The sequence below is a fragment of the Rhinopithecus roxellana genome, chromosome 4 (assembly GCF_007565055.1).
Source record: "Rhinopithecus roxellana isolate Shanxi Qingling chromosome 4, ASM756505v1, whole genome shotgun sequence".
NCBI lineage: Eukaryota > Metazoa > Chordata > Mammalia > Primates > Cercopithecidae > Rhinopithecus > Rhinopithecus roxellana.
The window spans coordinates 156,902,322-156,921,716 of record NC_044552.1 but is presented as its reverse complement, the minus strand read 5'-3'; the positions used below and the strand labels follow the sequence as shown (position 1 = coordinate 156,921,716).

At 47.5% G+C, this 19,395-nt stretch overlaps 1 protein-coding gene across 2 annotated transcripts in view; it reads right to left on the bottom strand.

Moving 5' to 3' along the window:
- AGPAT4 (1-acylglycerol-3-phosphate O-acyltransferase 4) overlaps positions 1–17,710 on the bottom strand; it is a 145,190-nt gene extending 127,480 nt beyond the window's left edge. For both annotated transcript variants that reach the window (XM_010373153.2, XM_030928879.1), the window contains exon 1: positions 17,488–17,710. The gene's annotated coding sequence lies outside the window, so the exon portion shown is untranslated. The remainder of the gene's footprint in view (positions 1–17,487) is intronic.
- Positions 17,711–19,395: the final 1,685 nt, after the last annotated feature.

Genomic DNA, 19,395 nt, shown 5'->3' with positions numbered 1-19,395 from the left:
CATATGTTGGGAGATGGTTTTTACTTCTCCTCCCCACTCCACTCCCCCCTAAAAAAACATAGAAACACCACCCACAGAGAGTCATTATTCAAGCTAGGTTGTAGCAAGACTCGTTTGAAAGTTTAATCACATGGCTAGATGTGAAAGACTTGGGGACTATTTTACCACAAGCATTTAATTTTTTTTTTTTTTTTTTTTTTTTTTTTTTTTTTTTTTTTTTGAGAATGAGTCTCACTCTATCGCCCAGGCTGGAGTGCAGTGGCGCAATCTAGGCTCACTGCAACCTCCACCTCCCAAGTTCAAGCGATTCTCACGCCTCAGCCTTCCAAGTAGCTGGGATTACAGGCACCCGCCACCAGGCCCAGCTAATTTTTTATATTTTTAGCAGAGACAGGGTTTCACCATGGAGGCAAGGCTGGTCTCACACTCCTGACCTCAAGTGATCCTCAAGCCTCGGCCTCCCAAAGTGCTGGGATTACAGGCATGAGCCACCACACTCGGCCTTAAATTTTTTTCAACTGGCAAAAAAAAAAAACTGTACATATTTATAGTGTACAACATAATGTTACAATGTATGTTTACATTGTGAAATGATTAAATGAAGCTGGCTAATGTATCGATCACTTCCCATACTTATTTTTCTTACAATGAGAAAGTTTAAAATCTCTTCTTTTAGCCATGTTTAAATACACATTATTCTCAGTTATAGTCGCAATGCTGTATAACAGATCTCTGCACCCCTGAAGCTTTGACAGCACCAACCATCCTTTCTATATTGAGATAGTCCCAATATGACCTTGGCTGTCCGTAGTGCGTATGCTTTGAGTTGCTGAGGATCATGGACTTTTGTAGAGACACCCGATCTTTTGCAGGGCAGTCTGGAGTTGGTTGAGTCTAGAGTTAGTGAGTTTTCACACATGTGCCACACTACCAGCACGTGTGAAAACTCACTAACTCTATACTCAATGCAGGAAAGGTTGCATCATTTGCCAGGCCTGGTCAAAATGAGAATGTGGGGTTCCTTTTTCAAAAACTATCAAGAATTTCAACAAGGGAGAACAGAGCCTTACCCCGGAAGTGTGGGGTCCCAGGTCACCGCACAGTTCATGTGCCCAGGAGGACTCTCTGGCTCCGTGGCACCTTGACCCTACCACAGGGCAACTCCTCAAATATGACCAACTCAGGAAGAGAGTTAAGAACTGCCGAAATTAATGAAAATCTCCCGGTCAGGGGTTCACTTTACAACGTCAGCACCTAGCTCGATGGTATCTATGCACAGGCTGCACCCCCAGGGCCGAGTCGTGAGCTCACCATTGAGTCACACCCTGGTTCTTGCCTCTCTTCTCAGACCCATCCAGGAGCTGCACAGGAAGAAACTTCCATTTGCCTAGCACGATAAATGTTTGGGGCTGGGGAGTCTCTGGAAGTGAACTGCATGCCACTGTAACAAGCCAAGAACCGCATGTGGGGACAGGGCTTTAACAGAAACACAGTGGGATCCAGCAGCCTCTGACTGCTTCAGGCTTCAGTGAACTGCTAGGATGACAGACGGGCCATTACTCCCACTGCACACGGGAGTTTCCACTTTTTCTTATCCCTTTCCATAGGCGATGCCTTTCATTCCTGCAGACAGCGTTTATGAAAGAACCAGCCTGGGGAATGAACACTGACCAGTCCCAAGGAGCTTGTCAAACTGCAGGAAAGCAAGATAAGAAATGCAAATTGTAGAGTCCAAGACTAACTGCTACTCTCCTGGAATGTGCAGCATGGTTTGAAAATAAAAAGCCAGGCCCGGCGCAGTGGCTCACACCTGTAATCCCAGCACTTCGGGAGGCTGAGGCAGGCAGATCACTTTAGGTCAGGAGTTTGAGGTCAGCCTGGCCAACATGGTGAAACCCTATCTCTACTACAAATACGAAAATTAGCCGGGTGTGGTGGCACACATCTGTAGTCCTAGCTACTCGGGAGGCTGAGGCAGGAGAATCGCTTGAACCTGGGAGGTGGAGGTTGCAGTGAGCCAAGATTGCACCACCGTACTCCAGCCGGGGCCACAAAAGGAGACTACATCTCAAAAAAAAAAAAAAACAGGATTCAGCCTGGGCAACATGGCAAAACCCCCTCTCTACACAAAATACAAACATAGCTGGGTGTGGTGGTTATGTACCCGTAGTCCCAGCTACTTGGGGAGGGCTGAGGCAGGAGGGTCACTTGAGCCAGGGAGGTCAAGTTTGAAGTGAACTGTGTTTGAGCCACTGCACTCCAGCCTGGGTGACAAAGTGAGAAACTGTCTCAAAAAAAAAAAAAAAAAAAAAAAAAAGTCAGTGTTAGGACACCTGATTTCATCAGGCAAGGCCATGAGGAGGTCAGGAAATCTCCTTCGAGGAGTGCACACTGCACACTGAACCACGTCTTTGCCTTCTAGATTTCCTAGAATTTCCTGAGCAGGGCTCACTCTGGTGCTCCAAGCTCGTGTATTCCATTCCACCTGCCTGATGCCCTTCCCTCCCCCTTTTCTCCCACTGTTGACTTGCCAAACATGTTTATCCTTCCAAACCCTGCTTAAGCCAGCTCCTTCTCCTCCCTGCCTCCCGTTGAACAGTCAGGTGCATCTTTCCCTGTTCCTCACAGGCCCTTCTCTATTGGCCATGGAGCTCACTGTCACAGAATGTAGCCACTACTCACTGCACGAGTCCATGAGACAAATGACAGAAAAGACCCGGCACAGTCCTGGGCCACATGGCATTAACAAGGGCTATTTCCTTTCATGTGTGTATCTGCCGTCCCACGAAGCAGGCTCCCTGAGGAGCTAAGTGTCTTTCACCATCATATCCACAGCTCCCAGCGCGGACCTGGCATAAGAGGTGGTTAATAAATATCCATAGAATGAATGAACTGAATGGTCAGTCACATCCACCACACTGCTCCAGGAAAACGCCCAGGTCACGGCTAACTCATGATGGGACCTGTCAGAGGGATGTAGCTGCTACCCTGTGACCGGGTAAGGCACCATCATCAACAAAGCCGAAGGAGGGATATTTTACCTTCCACAAATCCAGCTCATCATGTAGTGTTTGTAAACTACATTTGACACGGGACAAGTCAGTAACTGAGCTCTACGTCTTTTCTAGGAATACATGTTTGTAAGGGGGTTTCATCTGCCTGGGTTTGCCCTCTTTATTCCTCTTCTCTTTCTTTATGAGTGGACCTCCGGCTTCTCACTACATTTGCCTGGCAAAGAGCTGCGAATGCTGCGTGTCCAGAGAGGCTGGAGAGTGAACAGGCATTGACCTTCACCCCTGGGTAGGGGCTCCTGGGCCAGAGACCGAGTTTGCCTGCATGAGCTGTGCAGCCCTGCAGACTGCTGACCCCCAGGCTCCCCATCTGTGAAATGGAGATAAGAAGAGTTCAAGTCAAGGGCTTGTGGTGAGGATTATCCGTAGACCTTTGCCTGGTACATCATCTTAAATGTCGCTGTGCTCATCATTATTGTCATTGTGCCATCACCACAGCCTGGGTCCTGGCTCTGCGTTTCTTTTTGTCAAAGTCACCCTCTTCTTGCTAGCCACCCTCCTTCTATCCTGAGGTTCCAGTCCTCTCAGCGCAGAATCACTTATAGAACTTAAAGAAAAAAAAATGAACCTGAATTGGTTGGTCCAAGGTAGGGCCCAGGGAGGCCTTTTTTTTTTTTTTTTTTTTTTTTTTTTTGAGGCGGAGTCTCGCTCTGTCGCCCAGGCTGGAGTGCAGTGGCCGGATCTCAGCTCACTGCAAGCTCCGCCTCCCGGGTTTACGCCATTCTCCTGCCTCAGCCTCCCGAGTAGCTGGGACTACAGGCGCCCGCCACCTCGCCCGGCTAGTTTTTTTGTATTTTTTAGTAGAGACGGGGTTTCACCGTGTTAGCCAGGATGGTCTCGATTTCCTGAGCTCGTGATCCGACCGTCTCGGCCTCCCAAAGTGCTGGGATTACAGGCTTGAGCCACACTGCGCCCGGCCCAGGCAGGCCTTTTAAAAATGCTTCCTAGGTAATCCTCATGTGCAGGCAATGTTGAGAACATGGGTTAGACTCTGCCACCAGGACCTGAAAAGCATGATGGAGCTGCAGCCATGGTGGCCAGCTGCCGTGTCTGTCCCCGCCACACAGGGGCTGCTGCCCACTGCTGTGTGTCAGCTCCCCAAATCCCAAATCCCAAATTCTTCCACAGCTGGCTCTATACTAGCTCATTCTTTTTTTTTTTTTTTTTTTCCCCCCCCCCCTCCTCATTATTCTCTCATAGCAAATAAAACTTGGTTTGCTTGTCCCTGGGCAAAGTCCCCAGCCCAGAGTTCCTCCTTCCACATCTTATTGTAAAAACACAGATTTACTGGGGCTGTTAGGGGCTGAGTTCTCCTCTTCTGACCCACTGCAAGCTCTACCCGGCTTCTTCCTTCACTCAGAAGGTTTGGGTCTGATTCTTCTTCAGTCCCACGGGGGAGTGAGACCCTCACAGTGAGGGGCACCCTTTGGGTAGCTTCTTGGGATCTGAACTGGCAAATTTCACATGCCTCTTTTGTTTCGAGTTCAAAAGATAACTCCAGTGGAAAAAAAAACCTCTAGGAGAACACGAGGATAACATCATAAACAGAGCTGATGAAAGATGCCAGCAAGCCGTGAGAGCTGAGGCGGCCAGTCCTTGTCTCCAGGGAATGACAGAGGAAGAGAGGCCAGAAGGAGCAGAGCAAGCCCTGGGCTATTCCAGAGAAAGCAAGGGAAGGCCCAACAAGGTGAGTGACCAGAGGCAGAAGAGACAGACCCAAGCCACCCTCCTCCACCCATCAGACCATCAGAAGAGACAGAGAAGGAAAAAGAGCAAAGGCAGGTATATTCTCAGGGGTGGGGGGTGTTACTCACACCTCCCTGCCCCACCCCTCCCCACCACCAAGATTCCCAGCCACCACTGGGGGATGGGGGGGAGGGGCAGGAACGGGGCAGAACTCTAAAACTGCCGTCCTTCCCAGATAGACTCCCTTAGAGAACACTCAGCTCTGTTTCCTTCTCAAAAGTCCCCACAGGTTTCCCTTCAGCAGGGAGCCTGTGCGGGTCTGGAGCTGTCTCCTCAAGGTATCCAGGCAGTCGACTGTGGAAGTCCGCTTCATCTTAAAATTCACATAAATGTTGTGTATATCATGGTATATTCATGTTTAATTTTTAAAAAAATTCTTTTCCCTTGGCTGTTTCGGCAACACAGATGCCTGAGTGAGACGGCTGGGTCCCTCCTATGCTCTGGACACTCCCTGTTCACCACAAAGCGGCCCCCGCAGACGGCGCCTCGGCTAAGACCTTTGCATCCACCCTGGACGTCTCGCTGGCCGGGTCAGGAAACAGGGCCGCACTCACATGGACAGAGGATGGGCCAGGCCAACTCACACCAAGAGGAGGAGGCCTGGTCTTGGTGAGTCCGAGGTCCCACGGAGGGTACGGAGGGGGCCGTGCTGGGGGCCAAGCCCAGCTGCGTCCCAGTCCCGCTCCGCCAACGCTGCGCGCTGCACAGCCCCTGAGTCCGAGGTCCCATGGAGGGTACGGAGGGGGCCAAGCTCAGCTGCGTCCCAGCCCCGCTCCGCCAATGCTGCGCGCTGCACAGTCCCTGAGTCCGAGGTCCCATGGAGGGTACGGAGGGGGCCGTGCTGGGGGCCAAGCCCAGCTGCGTCCCAGCCCCGCTCCGCCAACGCTGCGCGCTGCACAGCCCGAGTCCGAGGTCCCACGGAGGGTACGGAGGGGGCCAAGCTCAGCTGCGTCCCAGCCCTGCTCCGCCAACGCTGCACCGCACAGCCCCCGAGAGCCCCCAGTCTAGTGGCTCATAGGGAGGGTCCGAAGGAGGCAGGAACCAGTTCCAGGGTCTCATACATGGAAAGTTCCCTCATCTGGAGGCTGTAAATCCTCCCTCTGTCCAGACAGACTGAACATTTTTAGGAAACGGCAGCTGAAGGCGGGCTGGCGGTCATAGGGCACAGCCAGGTCGTGACCTTGCAAGCGCCTGCTTAAGGAAGGTGCATTTTCCCTGGTGAGGAAAGCTATACGGGAGCTGCTGAAGACCAGGCTCTCTTTAAAAAGACAAACAACAGGCTGGGCATGGTAGCTCACGCCAGTAATCCCAGCCTGGCCAACATGGTGAAACTCTGTCTCTATTGAAAATACAAAAAATTAGCTGGGTTTGGTGGCGGGCACCCATAATCCCAGCTACTAGGGAGGCTCAGGCGGGAGAATTGCTTGAATCCGGGAGGCAGAGGATGCAGTGAGCCAAGATCGTGCCACTGTACTCTGGCCTGGGCAACAGAGCGAGACTCTGTCTCGAAAAACAAAACCAAACAAGAAAAAGACAGCAGTTCAGCCACTGGGGAAGACAGAAGGAATGGAAAGCAGGAGATAAGTCCTAATGTGCAAAAATTGGAATGAATATAAATAATTAAAAGAATTAGGCACATTTTAAATATCTCTCTGCTCCTCTCCCCCGACCTCCTCTCAAACTTGAACCCTATTATTCCTCTAGAGATGGAGGTCAAATGAGGATTTTAGTAACACCACAACATTTCATTATATCATTTGGTCTTAAGTAACTTCCAGATTTCCACATGATTTGGAGGCCGCTTTATGGTGAACAAGGGGTGTACAGAGCATAGGAGGGACCCAGCCGTCTCACTCAGATGGGAAGTCTTTTCACCCTAAAAGAAAATTCAGGAAAATTTCAGGAAAGGCAAGAATATGAAATGCATGTCCATGTGATTCTATTACAATATTTAGAGAGTAAAATCACGGTGTGCTCCGGTATTGCTAGCTCTGGGGCTTTGGGAGAGTTAGTTAACCTCTCTGTGCCTCAGTTTCAAGTTAGATTAGAGAAAATAATTGGCAACCCACAGGGCTGGGGGCAAGCTGAAATGAGATCCTATGCAAAGCAGACAGCTTCCAGTAAGTGCTGCGTAGCACATGTTGATTACAAAGTACATAAATGATTATATTATAAGGTGTAATATGATAAGTGACCATTTGGGAAGAATATCATTGGAAAGTGACCTTTTTTCCCCCTGTATTTACTATCTCAGGGCGTCAAAGACACCGTCCATACAACAAGTTACCAAACCCTGCGGGCTCTCAGACCTGTGCCTTGTCTGCGCCTCCCCTCCCAGAGCTGCAGGACCCTCAGCCTCTGCTTCCTGCTGCGCCAGCCCACCTCGTTCCTCTATTGTCTAGGAAAACTCCAGCCTCCTGCCCTGGCCCGCCTCGCCCACTGGCCCACTCTGGTCTGTGGCACTCCCTGAGAAGCGTGCACACTGGGACCAATACTCCCCGCTTCCAGACCAAAGGCGGGGGCTGTTCTTCTCTAGGAAGTATTTCAGGAAGCCCAGACTGGGCAGGGGTGGCGAGGCGTTCCCCTGGTGTGCCCGTATCCCCGCCCTGCGAGTCTTATCCATTGTGTGGGAACCCCTCACTGAGGTTTCTCTCGCCCTCTGGGCAGCAGGCTCCTCAAAGGCACTCGCAGGGTCGGCTTCCTGTGTGTATTCCCATGGGCTGAATATAGGGGTTCCCTAAGAAACGCTGAAAGGGGATTCTGGAGTTGGGTGGGGAGCTGGAATAACTGGCCCCACTTCTGTCGACCTTTGAGAGCCTGAAAGTGAGAAAGGAGAAGGGAGATGGGAAGACAAAAGGGAGGGACACAGCAGTTATGGAACACTCAGGGTCCCCCAGGACTAGTTATGGGACCCCCTAGAGTCCCCCAGGGCTGGGGAGCTGAAACCTAACTTCAGGCAGGGCAGGGTGCTGGTCCTGGGAAAGAAGTAAAGGTGGCCCCTCCTGTAAGTGAGAAGCACCAGGGATGGAAAGGGAAAGGCTTGAAATACCAGCAACTGTGGGGATGGATGCTAGGAGGCAAATTAATACTAGTGAGAACTGGGTGCTGGATTACTACTCACTGCTGGACTGGGTGCTGGATTACTACTCACTGCTGGACTGGGTGCTGGATTCCTACTCACTGCTGGACTGGGTGCTGGATTACTACTCACTGCTGGACTGGGTGCTGGATTCCTACTCACTGCTGGACTGGGTGCTGGATTCCTACTCACTGCTGGACTGGGTGCTGGATTACTACTCACTGCTGGACTGGGTGCTGGATTCCTACTCACTGCTGGACTGGGTGCTGGATTACTACTCACTGCTGGACTGGGTGCTGGATTAGTACCCACTACTGGACTGGGTGCTGGATTACTACTCACTGCTGGACTGGGTGCTGGATTAGTACCCACTGCTGGGCTGGGTGCTGGATTACTACCCACTGCTGGACTGGGTGCTGGATTACTACCCACTGCTGGACTGGGTGCTGGATTAGTACCCACTGCTGGACTGGGTGCTGGATTACTACCCACTGCTGGATTGGGTGCTGGATTAGTACCCACTGCTGGACTGGGTGCTGGATTACTACCCACTGCTGGACTGGGTGCTGGATTACTACCCACTGCTGGACTGGGTGCTGGATTACTACTCACTGCTGGACTGGGTGCTGGATTACTACCCAATGCTGGACTGGGTGCTGGATTAGTACCCAATGCTGGACTGGGTGCTGGATTACTACTCACTGCTGGAATGGGTGCTGGATTACTACCCACTGCTGGGCTGGGTGCTGGATTACTACCCACTGCTGGGCTGGGTGCTGGATTAGTACCCACTGCTGGACTGGGTGCTGGATTAGTACCCACTGCTGGACTGGGTGCTGGATTACTACCCACTGCTGGACTGGGTGCTGGATTACTACTGCAGTGGCGCAGTGCTCACTGTGATGGTCAAGGAAACAGCAATGAAATCCCCAGGTGGGAGCAGGTTTGTGAGTACCTCTCTGGATTCTTCTTGAGATATGTTAATCTGTTCACTCCAAAGAGGTTTGGGAAAGGAGGCTCCCTAAACTGGTGGGTGGGGAGGGGAACGAGGAGGGCCTGTCTGCACAGATCTGGGTGTGGAAGGGGTCCTATCAGATCATCGAGCTCGCCCAGTTCCTCAATGCACCGAGCTGCCTTGGTGCCAGCATGACCCCCACGCAGACTTATCAGGGCAGAAAGCACTAAATATTTGAATACATTACGGCCATGTGTCTACTTTTAAGTTGGTTTACGATTATTTTTCAATTCCCATGTAAAGTATTTCTTCATTTAAATTAATGAATTGCCACTTTTGTTCGGACCCTATTAGTCCTCAGAAATGGGTTTGCCTTGATTGGACCAACCCGATTCCTGAGTGTATCTGACAGGGCTGGGAATTCCCCCTCAAGCAGTGGTTCTCAGTTGTGGGCAAGTTTGTTCCTCTAGGGGATTTTTGGCTGTCACAAGTAGGAGTGGGGTGACTCCTCCTGGCATGTTAGAGGCCAGGAATGCGGCTAAGCATCCCATTCTGCACAGGTTGGCCTCTTCCACAACAAAGGATTACTGGGCCCAAAATCTCAACATGGAGATTGAGAAACACCTCACCCTCAAGGAATGTCACCCTTGAGGCTCTGGCCAGGAGGCCAGCGATGAGGCAACCCTGATCACCTGACTTCTTGTGCCCATCTCTCCTCTAGGCCACAACACACATTCAGTGCTAGGTACTCTGCTCTCTGTTACAAATGGTGCGATTACACCTGCATGCCATCAATGAGCATCAGTGCAGTTATGAAGAGAGGACTGTAATCATTGTCATGGAATGTAATCATCTAGAAAAAGTGACTGTTTTATGAAGGATGAATGGGGTGATGGGAGAACGTCAGGAAAGCAGAGGCTGGAGGCAGATGCTAGAAATGGACTCACAGGCATAGAAATGGTTCCTATGCAGGCTACCCACACAAGAGGCCGAAGAATCTGCTCACCATCCTCCTTGCAACCTGCCCTTCCCCCAACAGAAAAGAGACAAGAAAAGAAATGAGCCTGATGACTTACTCCTGGGAGGCAGGACACAGTCTGAGATGATTGCATTGATTGTCTGCTGATGGCTGCAGTATCCTGGGAAGAAGATGTGCTTGCATGGACAGATAAGTTCTTTAAAATTTCATCCATCTCGGTTAACCTCTACCCACAGAAGACTGACAGCTCACGAGGAGCCCATGGAGATGGGCAAGAGACCAAATTTCACTCCAGGATCAATTCACGTCTCCCATTCTCATTTCAGAGTTCATCTAAGATAAGCACTGGCAGAGTCTTTGCAGATAATAATTTTCCTTCAAACTCAGTGGTGGATTTGTGGAAAGTCCACTGAAGAACAGAAAGCCTCTGACTCCATCCACCTACCGGCTTGGGAACTCTGAGAGCAGCCACCACAGGTATCCTCGAGAGTAGCTGCTCAGTCAAGTTCAATCCCTGGTTAAACATTGGTTTTAAGAAGAGTTCATCTTTAATTTAATGTATGTACTGCATTGTCACTCAGATGGTTTTAATCACAAGGCCCTTTCCCTTCTCCCACCATCTCTGACTAAACCACAATAAAAACAACACTCCCTGAAAACTATAGTAGCTTGTCGTATAAAGTACTGCTGTTAGTTTTTCTCCAAGTTCTAAAACACTACCTTTTCTTGCAGTAATTTTGCTGCTCTTAACAACTAGGATGAAAGGCATGCAAAGGTCTACACAGCAGAGATTTGTTCATTACTTGAAAAATATTAGCTGGGAGCCGGGCACAGTGGCTCACACCTGTAATCCTAGCACTTTGGGAGGCTGAGCTGGGCAGATTGCTTGAGGTCAGGAGTTTGAGACCAGACTGGCCAACATAGAGAAACCCCGTCTCTACTAAAAATACAAAAAAAAAAAAAAAAAAAAAAAATAGCCAGGTGTGGTGGCACACCCCTATAGTCCTAGCTACTCAGGAGGCTGAGGCAGGCTTGAACCCAGGAGGCGGAGGTTGCAGTGACCCGAGACTGCGCCACCACACTCCAGCCTGGGCAACAAGAACAAAACTCTGTCTCAAAAAAAGAAAAGAAAAGAAAAGAAAAATATTAGCTAGGCATGGTAGTACACACCTGTAGTCCCAGCTACGTGGGAAGCTGAAGCGGGAAGATTGCTTGAGCCCAGGAATTCAAGGCCAGCTTAAGCAACAAAGTGAGACTGGCCTCTTAAAAGAAAGACCAGTCTCACTTTTAACATTTTAAACAAAACTAAAAAATAAACTTACTACACATCTGTTATGTGCCAGGCTCTGCACTGGGCATGGGAGACAGACTGGAATATGCCGTGGCAAGGTATGAATGTGCAGGGGAAAGCAGAGCCCAGATGATCTGAGTTCCCATCTCAGCTCTGCTCCTCCTTATGATCTAACTGAGTTGCTTAATCTCCCTCATCCTTACTTTCTCTCTCTGTAAAATGGAGCATGATGAGCGTGTTCACATGCTCATTTTGTTATGAGGCTAAAATGAGTTAATAAATGTGAAGTCCATGTACTGGCACATAGGAAGCCCTCAATCAAGGCAGGCTGTTATCATTCTCGCATATCCTGTAGGTCAGCCAGTCACCTCAGTGTCTCTAATGACCCCTGCAGGTTACCTGGCATATCCTAGACTGAGGTATCATCTCCTACAGGAATGTTTTATTCTTCTATAAAAAAACACAATGGGGGCCAGGCGCATTGGCTCACGCTTGTAATCCCAGCACTTTGGGAGGCCGAGGTGGGCGGGTCATGAGGTCAGGAGATCAAGACCATCCTGGCTAACACGGTGAAACCCCGTCTCTACTAAAAATACAAAAAATTAGCCAGGTTTGGTGGCGGCACCTGCAGTCCCAGCTACTCGGGAGGCTGAGGCAGGAGAATGGCGTGAACCCGGGAGGCGGATGTTGCAGTGAGCTGAGATCCGGCCACTGCACTCCAGCCTGGGCAACAGAGCGAGACTCCGTCTCAAAAAAAAAAAAAAAAAAAAAAAAACCACAGTGGAATACATGTGCAGAATGTGCAGGTTTGTTACATAGGTATGTGTGTGCCCTGGTGGTTTGCTGCACCTACCTACTGACCCATCCTCTAAGTTCCCTCCCCTCGCCCCACCCTCCAACAGGCCCTGGTGTGTGTTGGTCCCCTCTCCTTACAGGAATTTTAGTGTCTGGCTTCAAAGTACCATAAAGTTCAAAATGCACCTCTCATCTTGGAGGATCCTACACAGAAATGACCATGAAGCAGTTGTGATGTTTAACCTGAGCAGAGATGCCTGTGCCAACCAGAGTTATTGGGAACAGCGTCATGCTGATATTATCTGAGTTTAAAATAACCAAGAAAAAGAAGAACTTGCTAAATGTTTTCTCCCAAGGTCAGCCAAGCAGAGGGGTGTGGTTTTCCAGAGGAACTTTGTCATGTTGCCCATAGAATTTCCAGGCTGACGGTGGAACTTAAGCGGGGGGAAACAATTCTAGTAAGAAGAGTTTCATGAGAAAGTGCTGCAACGAGGTCTCAACGCTCCTCGTGTTGAGTCTCTAGAGCCTCCGCTAGTTTCTGGATGCACTGCTGTTACAATATAAGACTGAAAGGTGTAGGGGGTTGAAACCCACTTGTTTTTATCAGAACAAGACACAGACTTGCAGTATATTATGAGAAATCAGCTCCAAAGGACATGAGGATATTCAGTAAACTAATGGGTATGTAATTGGACACAGGTAGTTTTTCTTTTTTAAAATGCTATACTTTGAGTCAATGTGGGGGCAGCTATTGTCACCTGGAAATCTATGAGTAATTCACTATGAAAGGGAATCTTGAGAGAGTCTCTCTCTCAGCTTCTTTCAGAAAGAGAATACACAAGCCTTCTCTTCCTCTGTGTCTCCTGTATTAGAAATTCCACTCTTCCCATTTAGTTAACTAACAAATGTTTACCATCCTTATGCTCAACCAGCATGGAAGATACAAAAAATATATAAAATGGACAACAGTCAACAGCTAACCACTTGATCCCTCTCTGCCCAGCACAGTTTATGCTGTGTGTGAACAATTTATAAAACTGTTCAATGAAAGAAGCATCCTGTTTCATTAGCCAATAAATGCTTCTATTAGAATACCCCAGGGCAGGCGCGGTGGCTCACGCCTGTAGTCCCAGCTGCTGGAGGAGGGGAGCTGAGGCAGGAGGACTGCTTGAGCTTAGGAGTTAGAGGTTGTAGTGAGCCATGATGGCACCACTGCACTCCAGCCTGGGTGACAGAGCGAGACCCTGCCCACCCCCCCAAAAAAGTCATACCCCCATGGTTTAGGGGGCTGTTTCCACATTGTCTTCCTGATAGATCCTAAGCTCCTTTAAGGAAAAACCAGTTTCCCATTTATTGCTATGTCTATAATATATAGTGCCTGAGACATGATAGTCAACACTATTTGTTGAATAAATGAAGGGATGGATGGGTGGATGGAGGACAGATGGATGTATCATGTATGTGTGAATGGATGAAGGAATGGTGACTGAAAGGTAGGACTTACGATCAAGGGAAGAAGTAGAGCAAATTAGATTGGAGAAACAAGTTAAGACAAATAATGAAACCGATGGGAAATTTTTGTGAATCAAGAGAGAGCCAAGGAAAAGAAGACAGGTTAGATGGATTGTTCCATGATAATGTTAAAAAAAAATTATACTCCTTTTAAAATATTTCCTCTTATTCAGTCATTAGAAGAAAATGGATATCAGCCAGTCATGGGGTTTCCCTTGGAAACTCTTTAGACATTTGACAACTATAACTATTTAAACTGTATCTTGTTTTGCTCACAGTTGCATCTGTGGGACCTGACACATATTAAACACATAATAAACATCTGTTGAAAGAAAGAGTTCGTGCTTTAAGCTTCCTCTTTCCTACAGCCAGGCAGCAATTGCAGACCCAAGCCCATGCATGAAGCCAGATTTCAGAGTTCCAGCACTTCCTTTCCAAACTGATTCGCACACAAAGAATAATGAATTTGAGTTGCCCAAGCTCTAGGAAATGTTACATGATTATTATGATTATATTTCAAAATATGAGGGATGAAAGGCGTTTCTCCAAAGATTTAGATGTCAAACACCTTTCAGAAATGTGAATGTGGGCCAGGCGCGGTGGCTCACGCCCGTAATCCCAGCACTCTGGGAGGCCACGGTGGATGGATCAACTGAGGTCAGGAGTTTGAGACCAGCCTGGCCAATATAGTGACATTCTGTCTCTACTAAAAATACAATAAAAATAAAAAATAAATCAGCTGGGCGTGGTACCTCCTGCCTGTGATCCCAGCTACTCGGGAGGCTGAGGCAGGAGAATCGCTTGAACCCAGGACGGGGAGGTTGTGGTGAGCCAAGATCACGCCATTGCACTCCAGCCTGGGCAACAGAGCAAGAATTCATCTCAAAAAAAAAAAAGAAATGTGAATGCAGCTTTGTCCCATAACCATTGGACCTCCTTTCCAGAATAAAAGAGACTGCACAACATGTGTGACATTTACCAAACCCTCGTTTGAGTATCCAATAATTTAAAACAACGGCAATGGCAGGAATTATGAAGATGACATTCTGGGTAAGTTCCTGGCTCCCTCCTCCCCAGTTTCGTACCTGTTTACAGTCTAGTGTAAGTCTGGCCTTTTGTTATTAAGATGAAGCTAAAAAAATATTGGATTAGGAAGAATTTTGCCTTCTGTTCAGTCTTTCTTCTAACAGTCTTTTTCTGATTAAGAAAAACTCATCCCCAAATCTACATCTACTTACGCTTTCAACCAGCACAGAGTATACCTGCTCTACTTCTATAATAAAGACTGACCTCTCCCTTCTTGGAGTTAAGAACCCTGAACCATGATCCATTTCTTACTACCCATCTTTGCTATCTAGGACATCCTCTCCTTCTTCCCTTGAACCATCTGCCTCCTCTCCTATAAAGCTTCAGCAGCAGGATCAAGACTCTCCCACTAGTGTTCTTCTCATACTAACTGCATCTCCTTGACTGGCTGTTGCTTCCCCCTTCCTTCCAGATGTGTGCTTATCTCTTCACCACCCCTGTTTGGTGGATTTTAAACTTGAGAGCACAGACAACAACTGCTGCCTTCTTCACCAATTCCACAGCAGAGCCTCGCAGACAGTGAAATCCCAATACAGTGACGACTGACTCACCCTCTGGGTGTCACCTCTGTCAGCCTCTTCCATGGGACCCCTACATTTACTTTCTACTCATAGCTCCACTTAGCTTCCCCAGGCCAAAGCTGCTAACTGTTTGAACCTCCACTCAGCATCTGAATATCAGAAAGTGTTTTGTTTGTGCATTCGGTTTGGGTTTTTTGTTGTTTCTGTTTTGGCTATGCTTCCGAGGAAGTCTTGCTCTTTTTCCTTCGAATTCTATTCCATTAGGCTTTTTTGCTGTGAAACTGCTGAGTCTGGAAACTCAAGAGAACTGACATGGCAGACTTTGACTTACATGCTGTCAATCTGCTTTGGAAGGTCATGTGGCAAATCTGCCCTTGAGGACCATTTTCAGGCAGGAAAAACAGTAATTGAAGCCTGGCTGTGCTTTTCAGAATTCTTTGCAAACATCAAACACTCACAATGGAACCGTTTCTCTGTGTACTAACGTGCTTTTCAAAATGAGTGTCATATTCTTTTTAGTAATACTTTTCCATGTTTTATGCCCTTTAAATAGTTCTCGTCTTTAACTCCATGTAGCTCTAGTTTGTTTTATGCCATATGCTATTTTGCCCCATTTTCAGGTAACTTTTCTACCTGAATTACTTAGGACCTCTGGATTTACAGCAGATGTTATAAGACATAGATGATAGCATATTTAGATAAGGATCACAGCAAACAGAACCTAATTGAAACCACCCGTTCTTCCTGCTTCCAGGGTTGCTCGAGGTTTATAAGTAATGATTTTGGCTTTAGCAGCCAGAAGGTATGATGAGGGCTAAGTGACCTTCACACATGTTTATCCTAAATTATAGATAATTTTAAGAGTCAAGAATGGGATTACTACTTATCTGTTTTATAAAGGCTAATTATTTGGGATGCCCGTCAGAAGAATGGTATCCCTTATCAAACACTTCCTTAGACGTACCGAATAAAAGCATCAGTTTAGCCGGTACCTGTTAAGAGGCCTATTGGGACTATGTCTTTCTAAGAGATGTGTTATTTTATTCTAATTATAATTAACTTTGCTTATTACTAAGTAGATAATAATTTTCTCATTTCATATTTTTTCTCAATATCAATTTTTCTCCCCAGAGAACATTCAGAAGATGTAGTCCTTTTAATGTAGAACTCGAGATGTGCCTGTTCTCCCTGCCCGCCTCCCATGTCCCTAAACACACACACACACACACACACACACAAACACACACAAACACACACCTTCTCCCTTCTCTCAAGATACTTTTTTTCCAACTGAGAGTGGTTGACTAATCACAGATGAGTTAATCCTTCCACAGTTTTGAAAAAGTCTAGCAACCCTCACCTTGAAGAGAGTGAATAGCGTGGCTAACCCACCTAAAAACAATGCACGAAAATGAAAAACGGAGAATCCTGCCGGGCAGTTAATTTGTTACTCATACTTGTTGAACTTAAGATTTGGAGCTAAAGAAGTGCAGACGAGAGCAAAGACCCGTCTTTTAAATATTTAGGCTTTTAGGCAAACCTGGGCAGGCAATATCACATTTATCAGTGCGAATTCTCCAATGCTCTCTAAAACTTTATTTCAATGATCTCACCTCCTGTAAGGAATTAATTCCCCCTTAGCTTGACCACAGGATCAATATCATATCTTGAGAAGTGTTTAGGTTTTCTAAAAAAAGACCAGACACTGAAGACTTACATAAACATCAAAGCATTCCTTTTTTAATTCCTCGATATGATGGAGAAATTCATAGGCCGAAAATTAGGTAAATAGAGAGGTAATTACCAATGCCTGTTTCCTTGACAACTCCCCTCCCCCACTCCTCCTGTGATAGGGAAAAACCAAAATGAAAATGAGGAGGGGTAGCCACAAGCCAGCCTGGATTTTAGCAAACCAAAGCAAGAAGCAGAGCAGAAAGCTGCAAACTAGACACGAAATACAAATAAATCAATGTATATCAGGGCTGCATATTGTGTAGTATTTTTGTGGTTGCCATAGAAACGTCAGCGACGGAAGAACATGTTGCATGACACAAAAGAGAGCAATATGTAATAGGAACATTCCCCCCACCACCACCCCCCGCCCAGCTTCGTCTATGGCAGAGAAAATGCTTTAGCCCCGGGAGGGGGCTGGGTGGGTGGGTAAATGAAGCCAGGAACAGCAGCTTGAAATCACAGCCCAGAAAGGGACGCTCACCCGGCCCAGCACAAAGCGAGGGTCCTTTTGTACCAGCAGAGCCTCTCTTCGCCTCCCTCCAGGCGCCCCCTGCACCTTTCCCCCGCCTGCCTGGCACTCCCCCTCCCCCGAAACCTACCCCTTCTAGAGGTTCTAAGGAAATCCAGCCCAGGAGAGAAAATATGATAGGAAGAGGAATGCAAACATCAGCCACACCCAGCGGGAAAGGTGCCTGCGAACGGCACCAGGAGCACATACCTCCTTCCTGGCAGCCTTTGGCACATGGACTTAGAAACCAGAAGCTGAGACGGAGCCGGCTGGGTTCAGAAATTGCCACTAGTTTATAAGAGCTGTAAGTCAGCCAACACTGGAAAGAAAAAGCGAGACTCCACCCATGGGGTGGACCCTTCAGGAAGAAAAAAAAAAAAAAGTGGTCCTCAGCTGACGTCTCTCCCCACCCATGTCACTTCCTTTTAAAGCTACAAGTTAGCAGTTGCCGAGAGGGAAGAGCGAGCTGGTGTAATATGAGTCACTCCCTTCCCCTTCCAATTAGTGTAAGGCAGTGCTTCAGTTGGCTTCACTTTTGAAATCTGGCTCGGGAAGCTGCCAGAATAAAATAAAATAAAATAAATCAAAGCCCCCCTGGAAGTGGCCTTGCTTTCTCTCGCCTTTCTCCCAAATCCTGTTGCATCCCTGCGCCCTAAAGGCTCCTCCAACCTCAACCCAGACTCTAGCTCCGTCTGTGTTGCAACCTGGAAATTGTCCTCAGTTGGCTCATTTTTAATTCAGCAAGCATAGGATCAATATGCCCACCCTCAAAACTCTCCTCTCACCTCTCCTCGCTCCGCCGTGCTGGAAGGAGATTGCGTTGCACTCAGAAGAGTCTAAAACCATCTTGAACAAAATAAGCCTCAGCACTCAAGAGATTGAGATGTTAAGAACTGGGATGAAAGAAGCTTGGAGGTCGATTGATGTATTTTCTGCTTTCAAACCCTGGCACTATGGCTGATTACCATTACACAGACGTGCACAGCCATGCACACACACACCGTCGCATGCTCACATGCACGTGGCATTTACGCAGGTGTATTACAGAGGGTCTGGGTAGATCTTTATGGTAAAATAGTGTCGTCACAGTTTTAAAAAGGGTGGGCTGTTGAGAGTCCAGAAATGCTAGGTTCTAGACAATTATTTCAATTTCAAAATACTGAAGGTGTATTCATTTCAAATGTCCACTATTACAGCCATTGTCAAAATAATATTTAACTATTTACTTGGCTCCTGTGTTAACCCTGTTCTTTAGATGTTTACAATCTATAAAGGAAAAATACATGTGCTCACAAATAGCTCGAGCACATTGCAGAATTACTAAGAGCTATGCAAGTGTCAAAACCAGTGTGTCATGAAGACAGAATAGAAAGTGCTTTTTTGATTGCGATGGGGAAAGACATTGATCATTCAGGAAACAGGGTTTGGAGTGGGTCCTATGGGAGGTGGCATTTTTCTTGTCTGTCATGAGAAAGAAGGAGAGTGAATCTGAACGGGGTGGAAGAGAAAGGACATATGTGAAGCAAAAAAAAGGATCAGAACAGAAACCCATTTGTGGCAATAATTTGTTTTAATATCCATGTGAAAATAAATTTGACCACAGAGTAATGCTTATAAAAGATGTTTATAAAAAGTTCCTTGTAGTCATCATCTCTCATAACTTTTTTTTTTTTTTTTTTTTTTGAGACGGAGTCTTGCTCTGTCGCCCGGGCTGGAGTGCAGTGGCAGGATCTCAGCTCACTGCAAGCTCCGCCTCCCGGGTTCACGCCATTCTCCTGCCTCAGCCTCCCGAGTAGCTGGGACCACAGGCGCCCGCCACCTCGCCCGGCTAGTTTTTTTGTATTTTTAGTAGAGAGGGGGTTTCACCATGTTAGCCAGGATGGTCTCGATCTCCTGACCTCGTGATCCGCCGGTCTCGGCCTCCCAAAGTGCTGGGATTACAGGCTTGAGCCACCACGCCCGGCCTCTCATAACTTTTCAAACTATGTTTTACCACACATGTGCTTCTAGGTTTGGTGGAAACTTGAGTTTTTCAAAGGATTTTTCAAGTAGAGTTACACTTTTTCACAGTTGAATTCTGAATGGTAATTTATTTCAAAACCTACAAATTGCATAAAT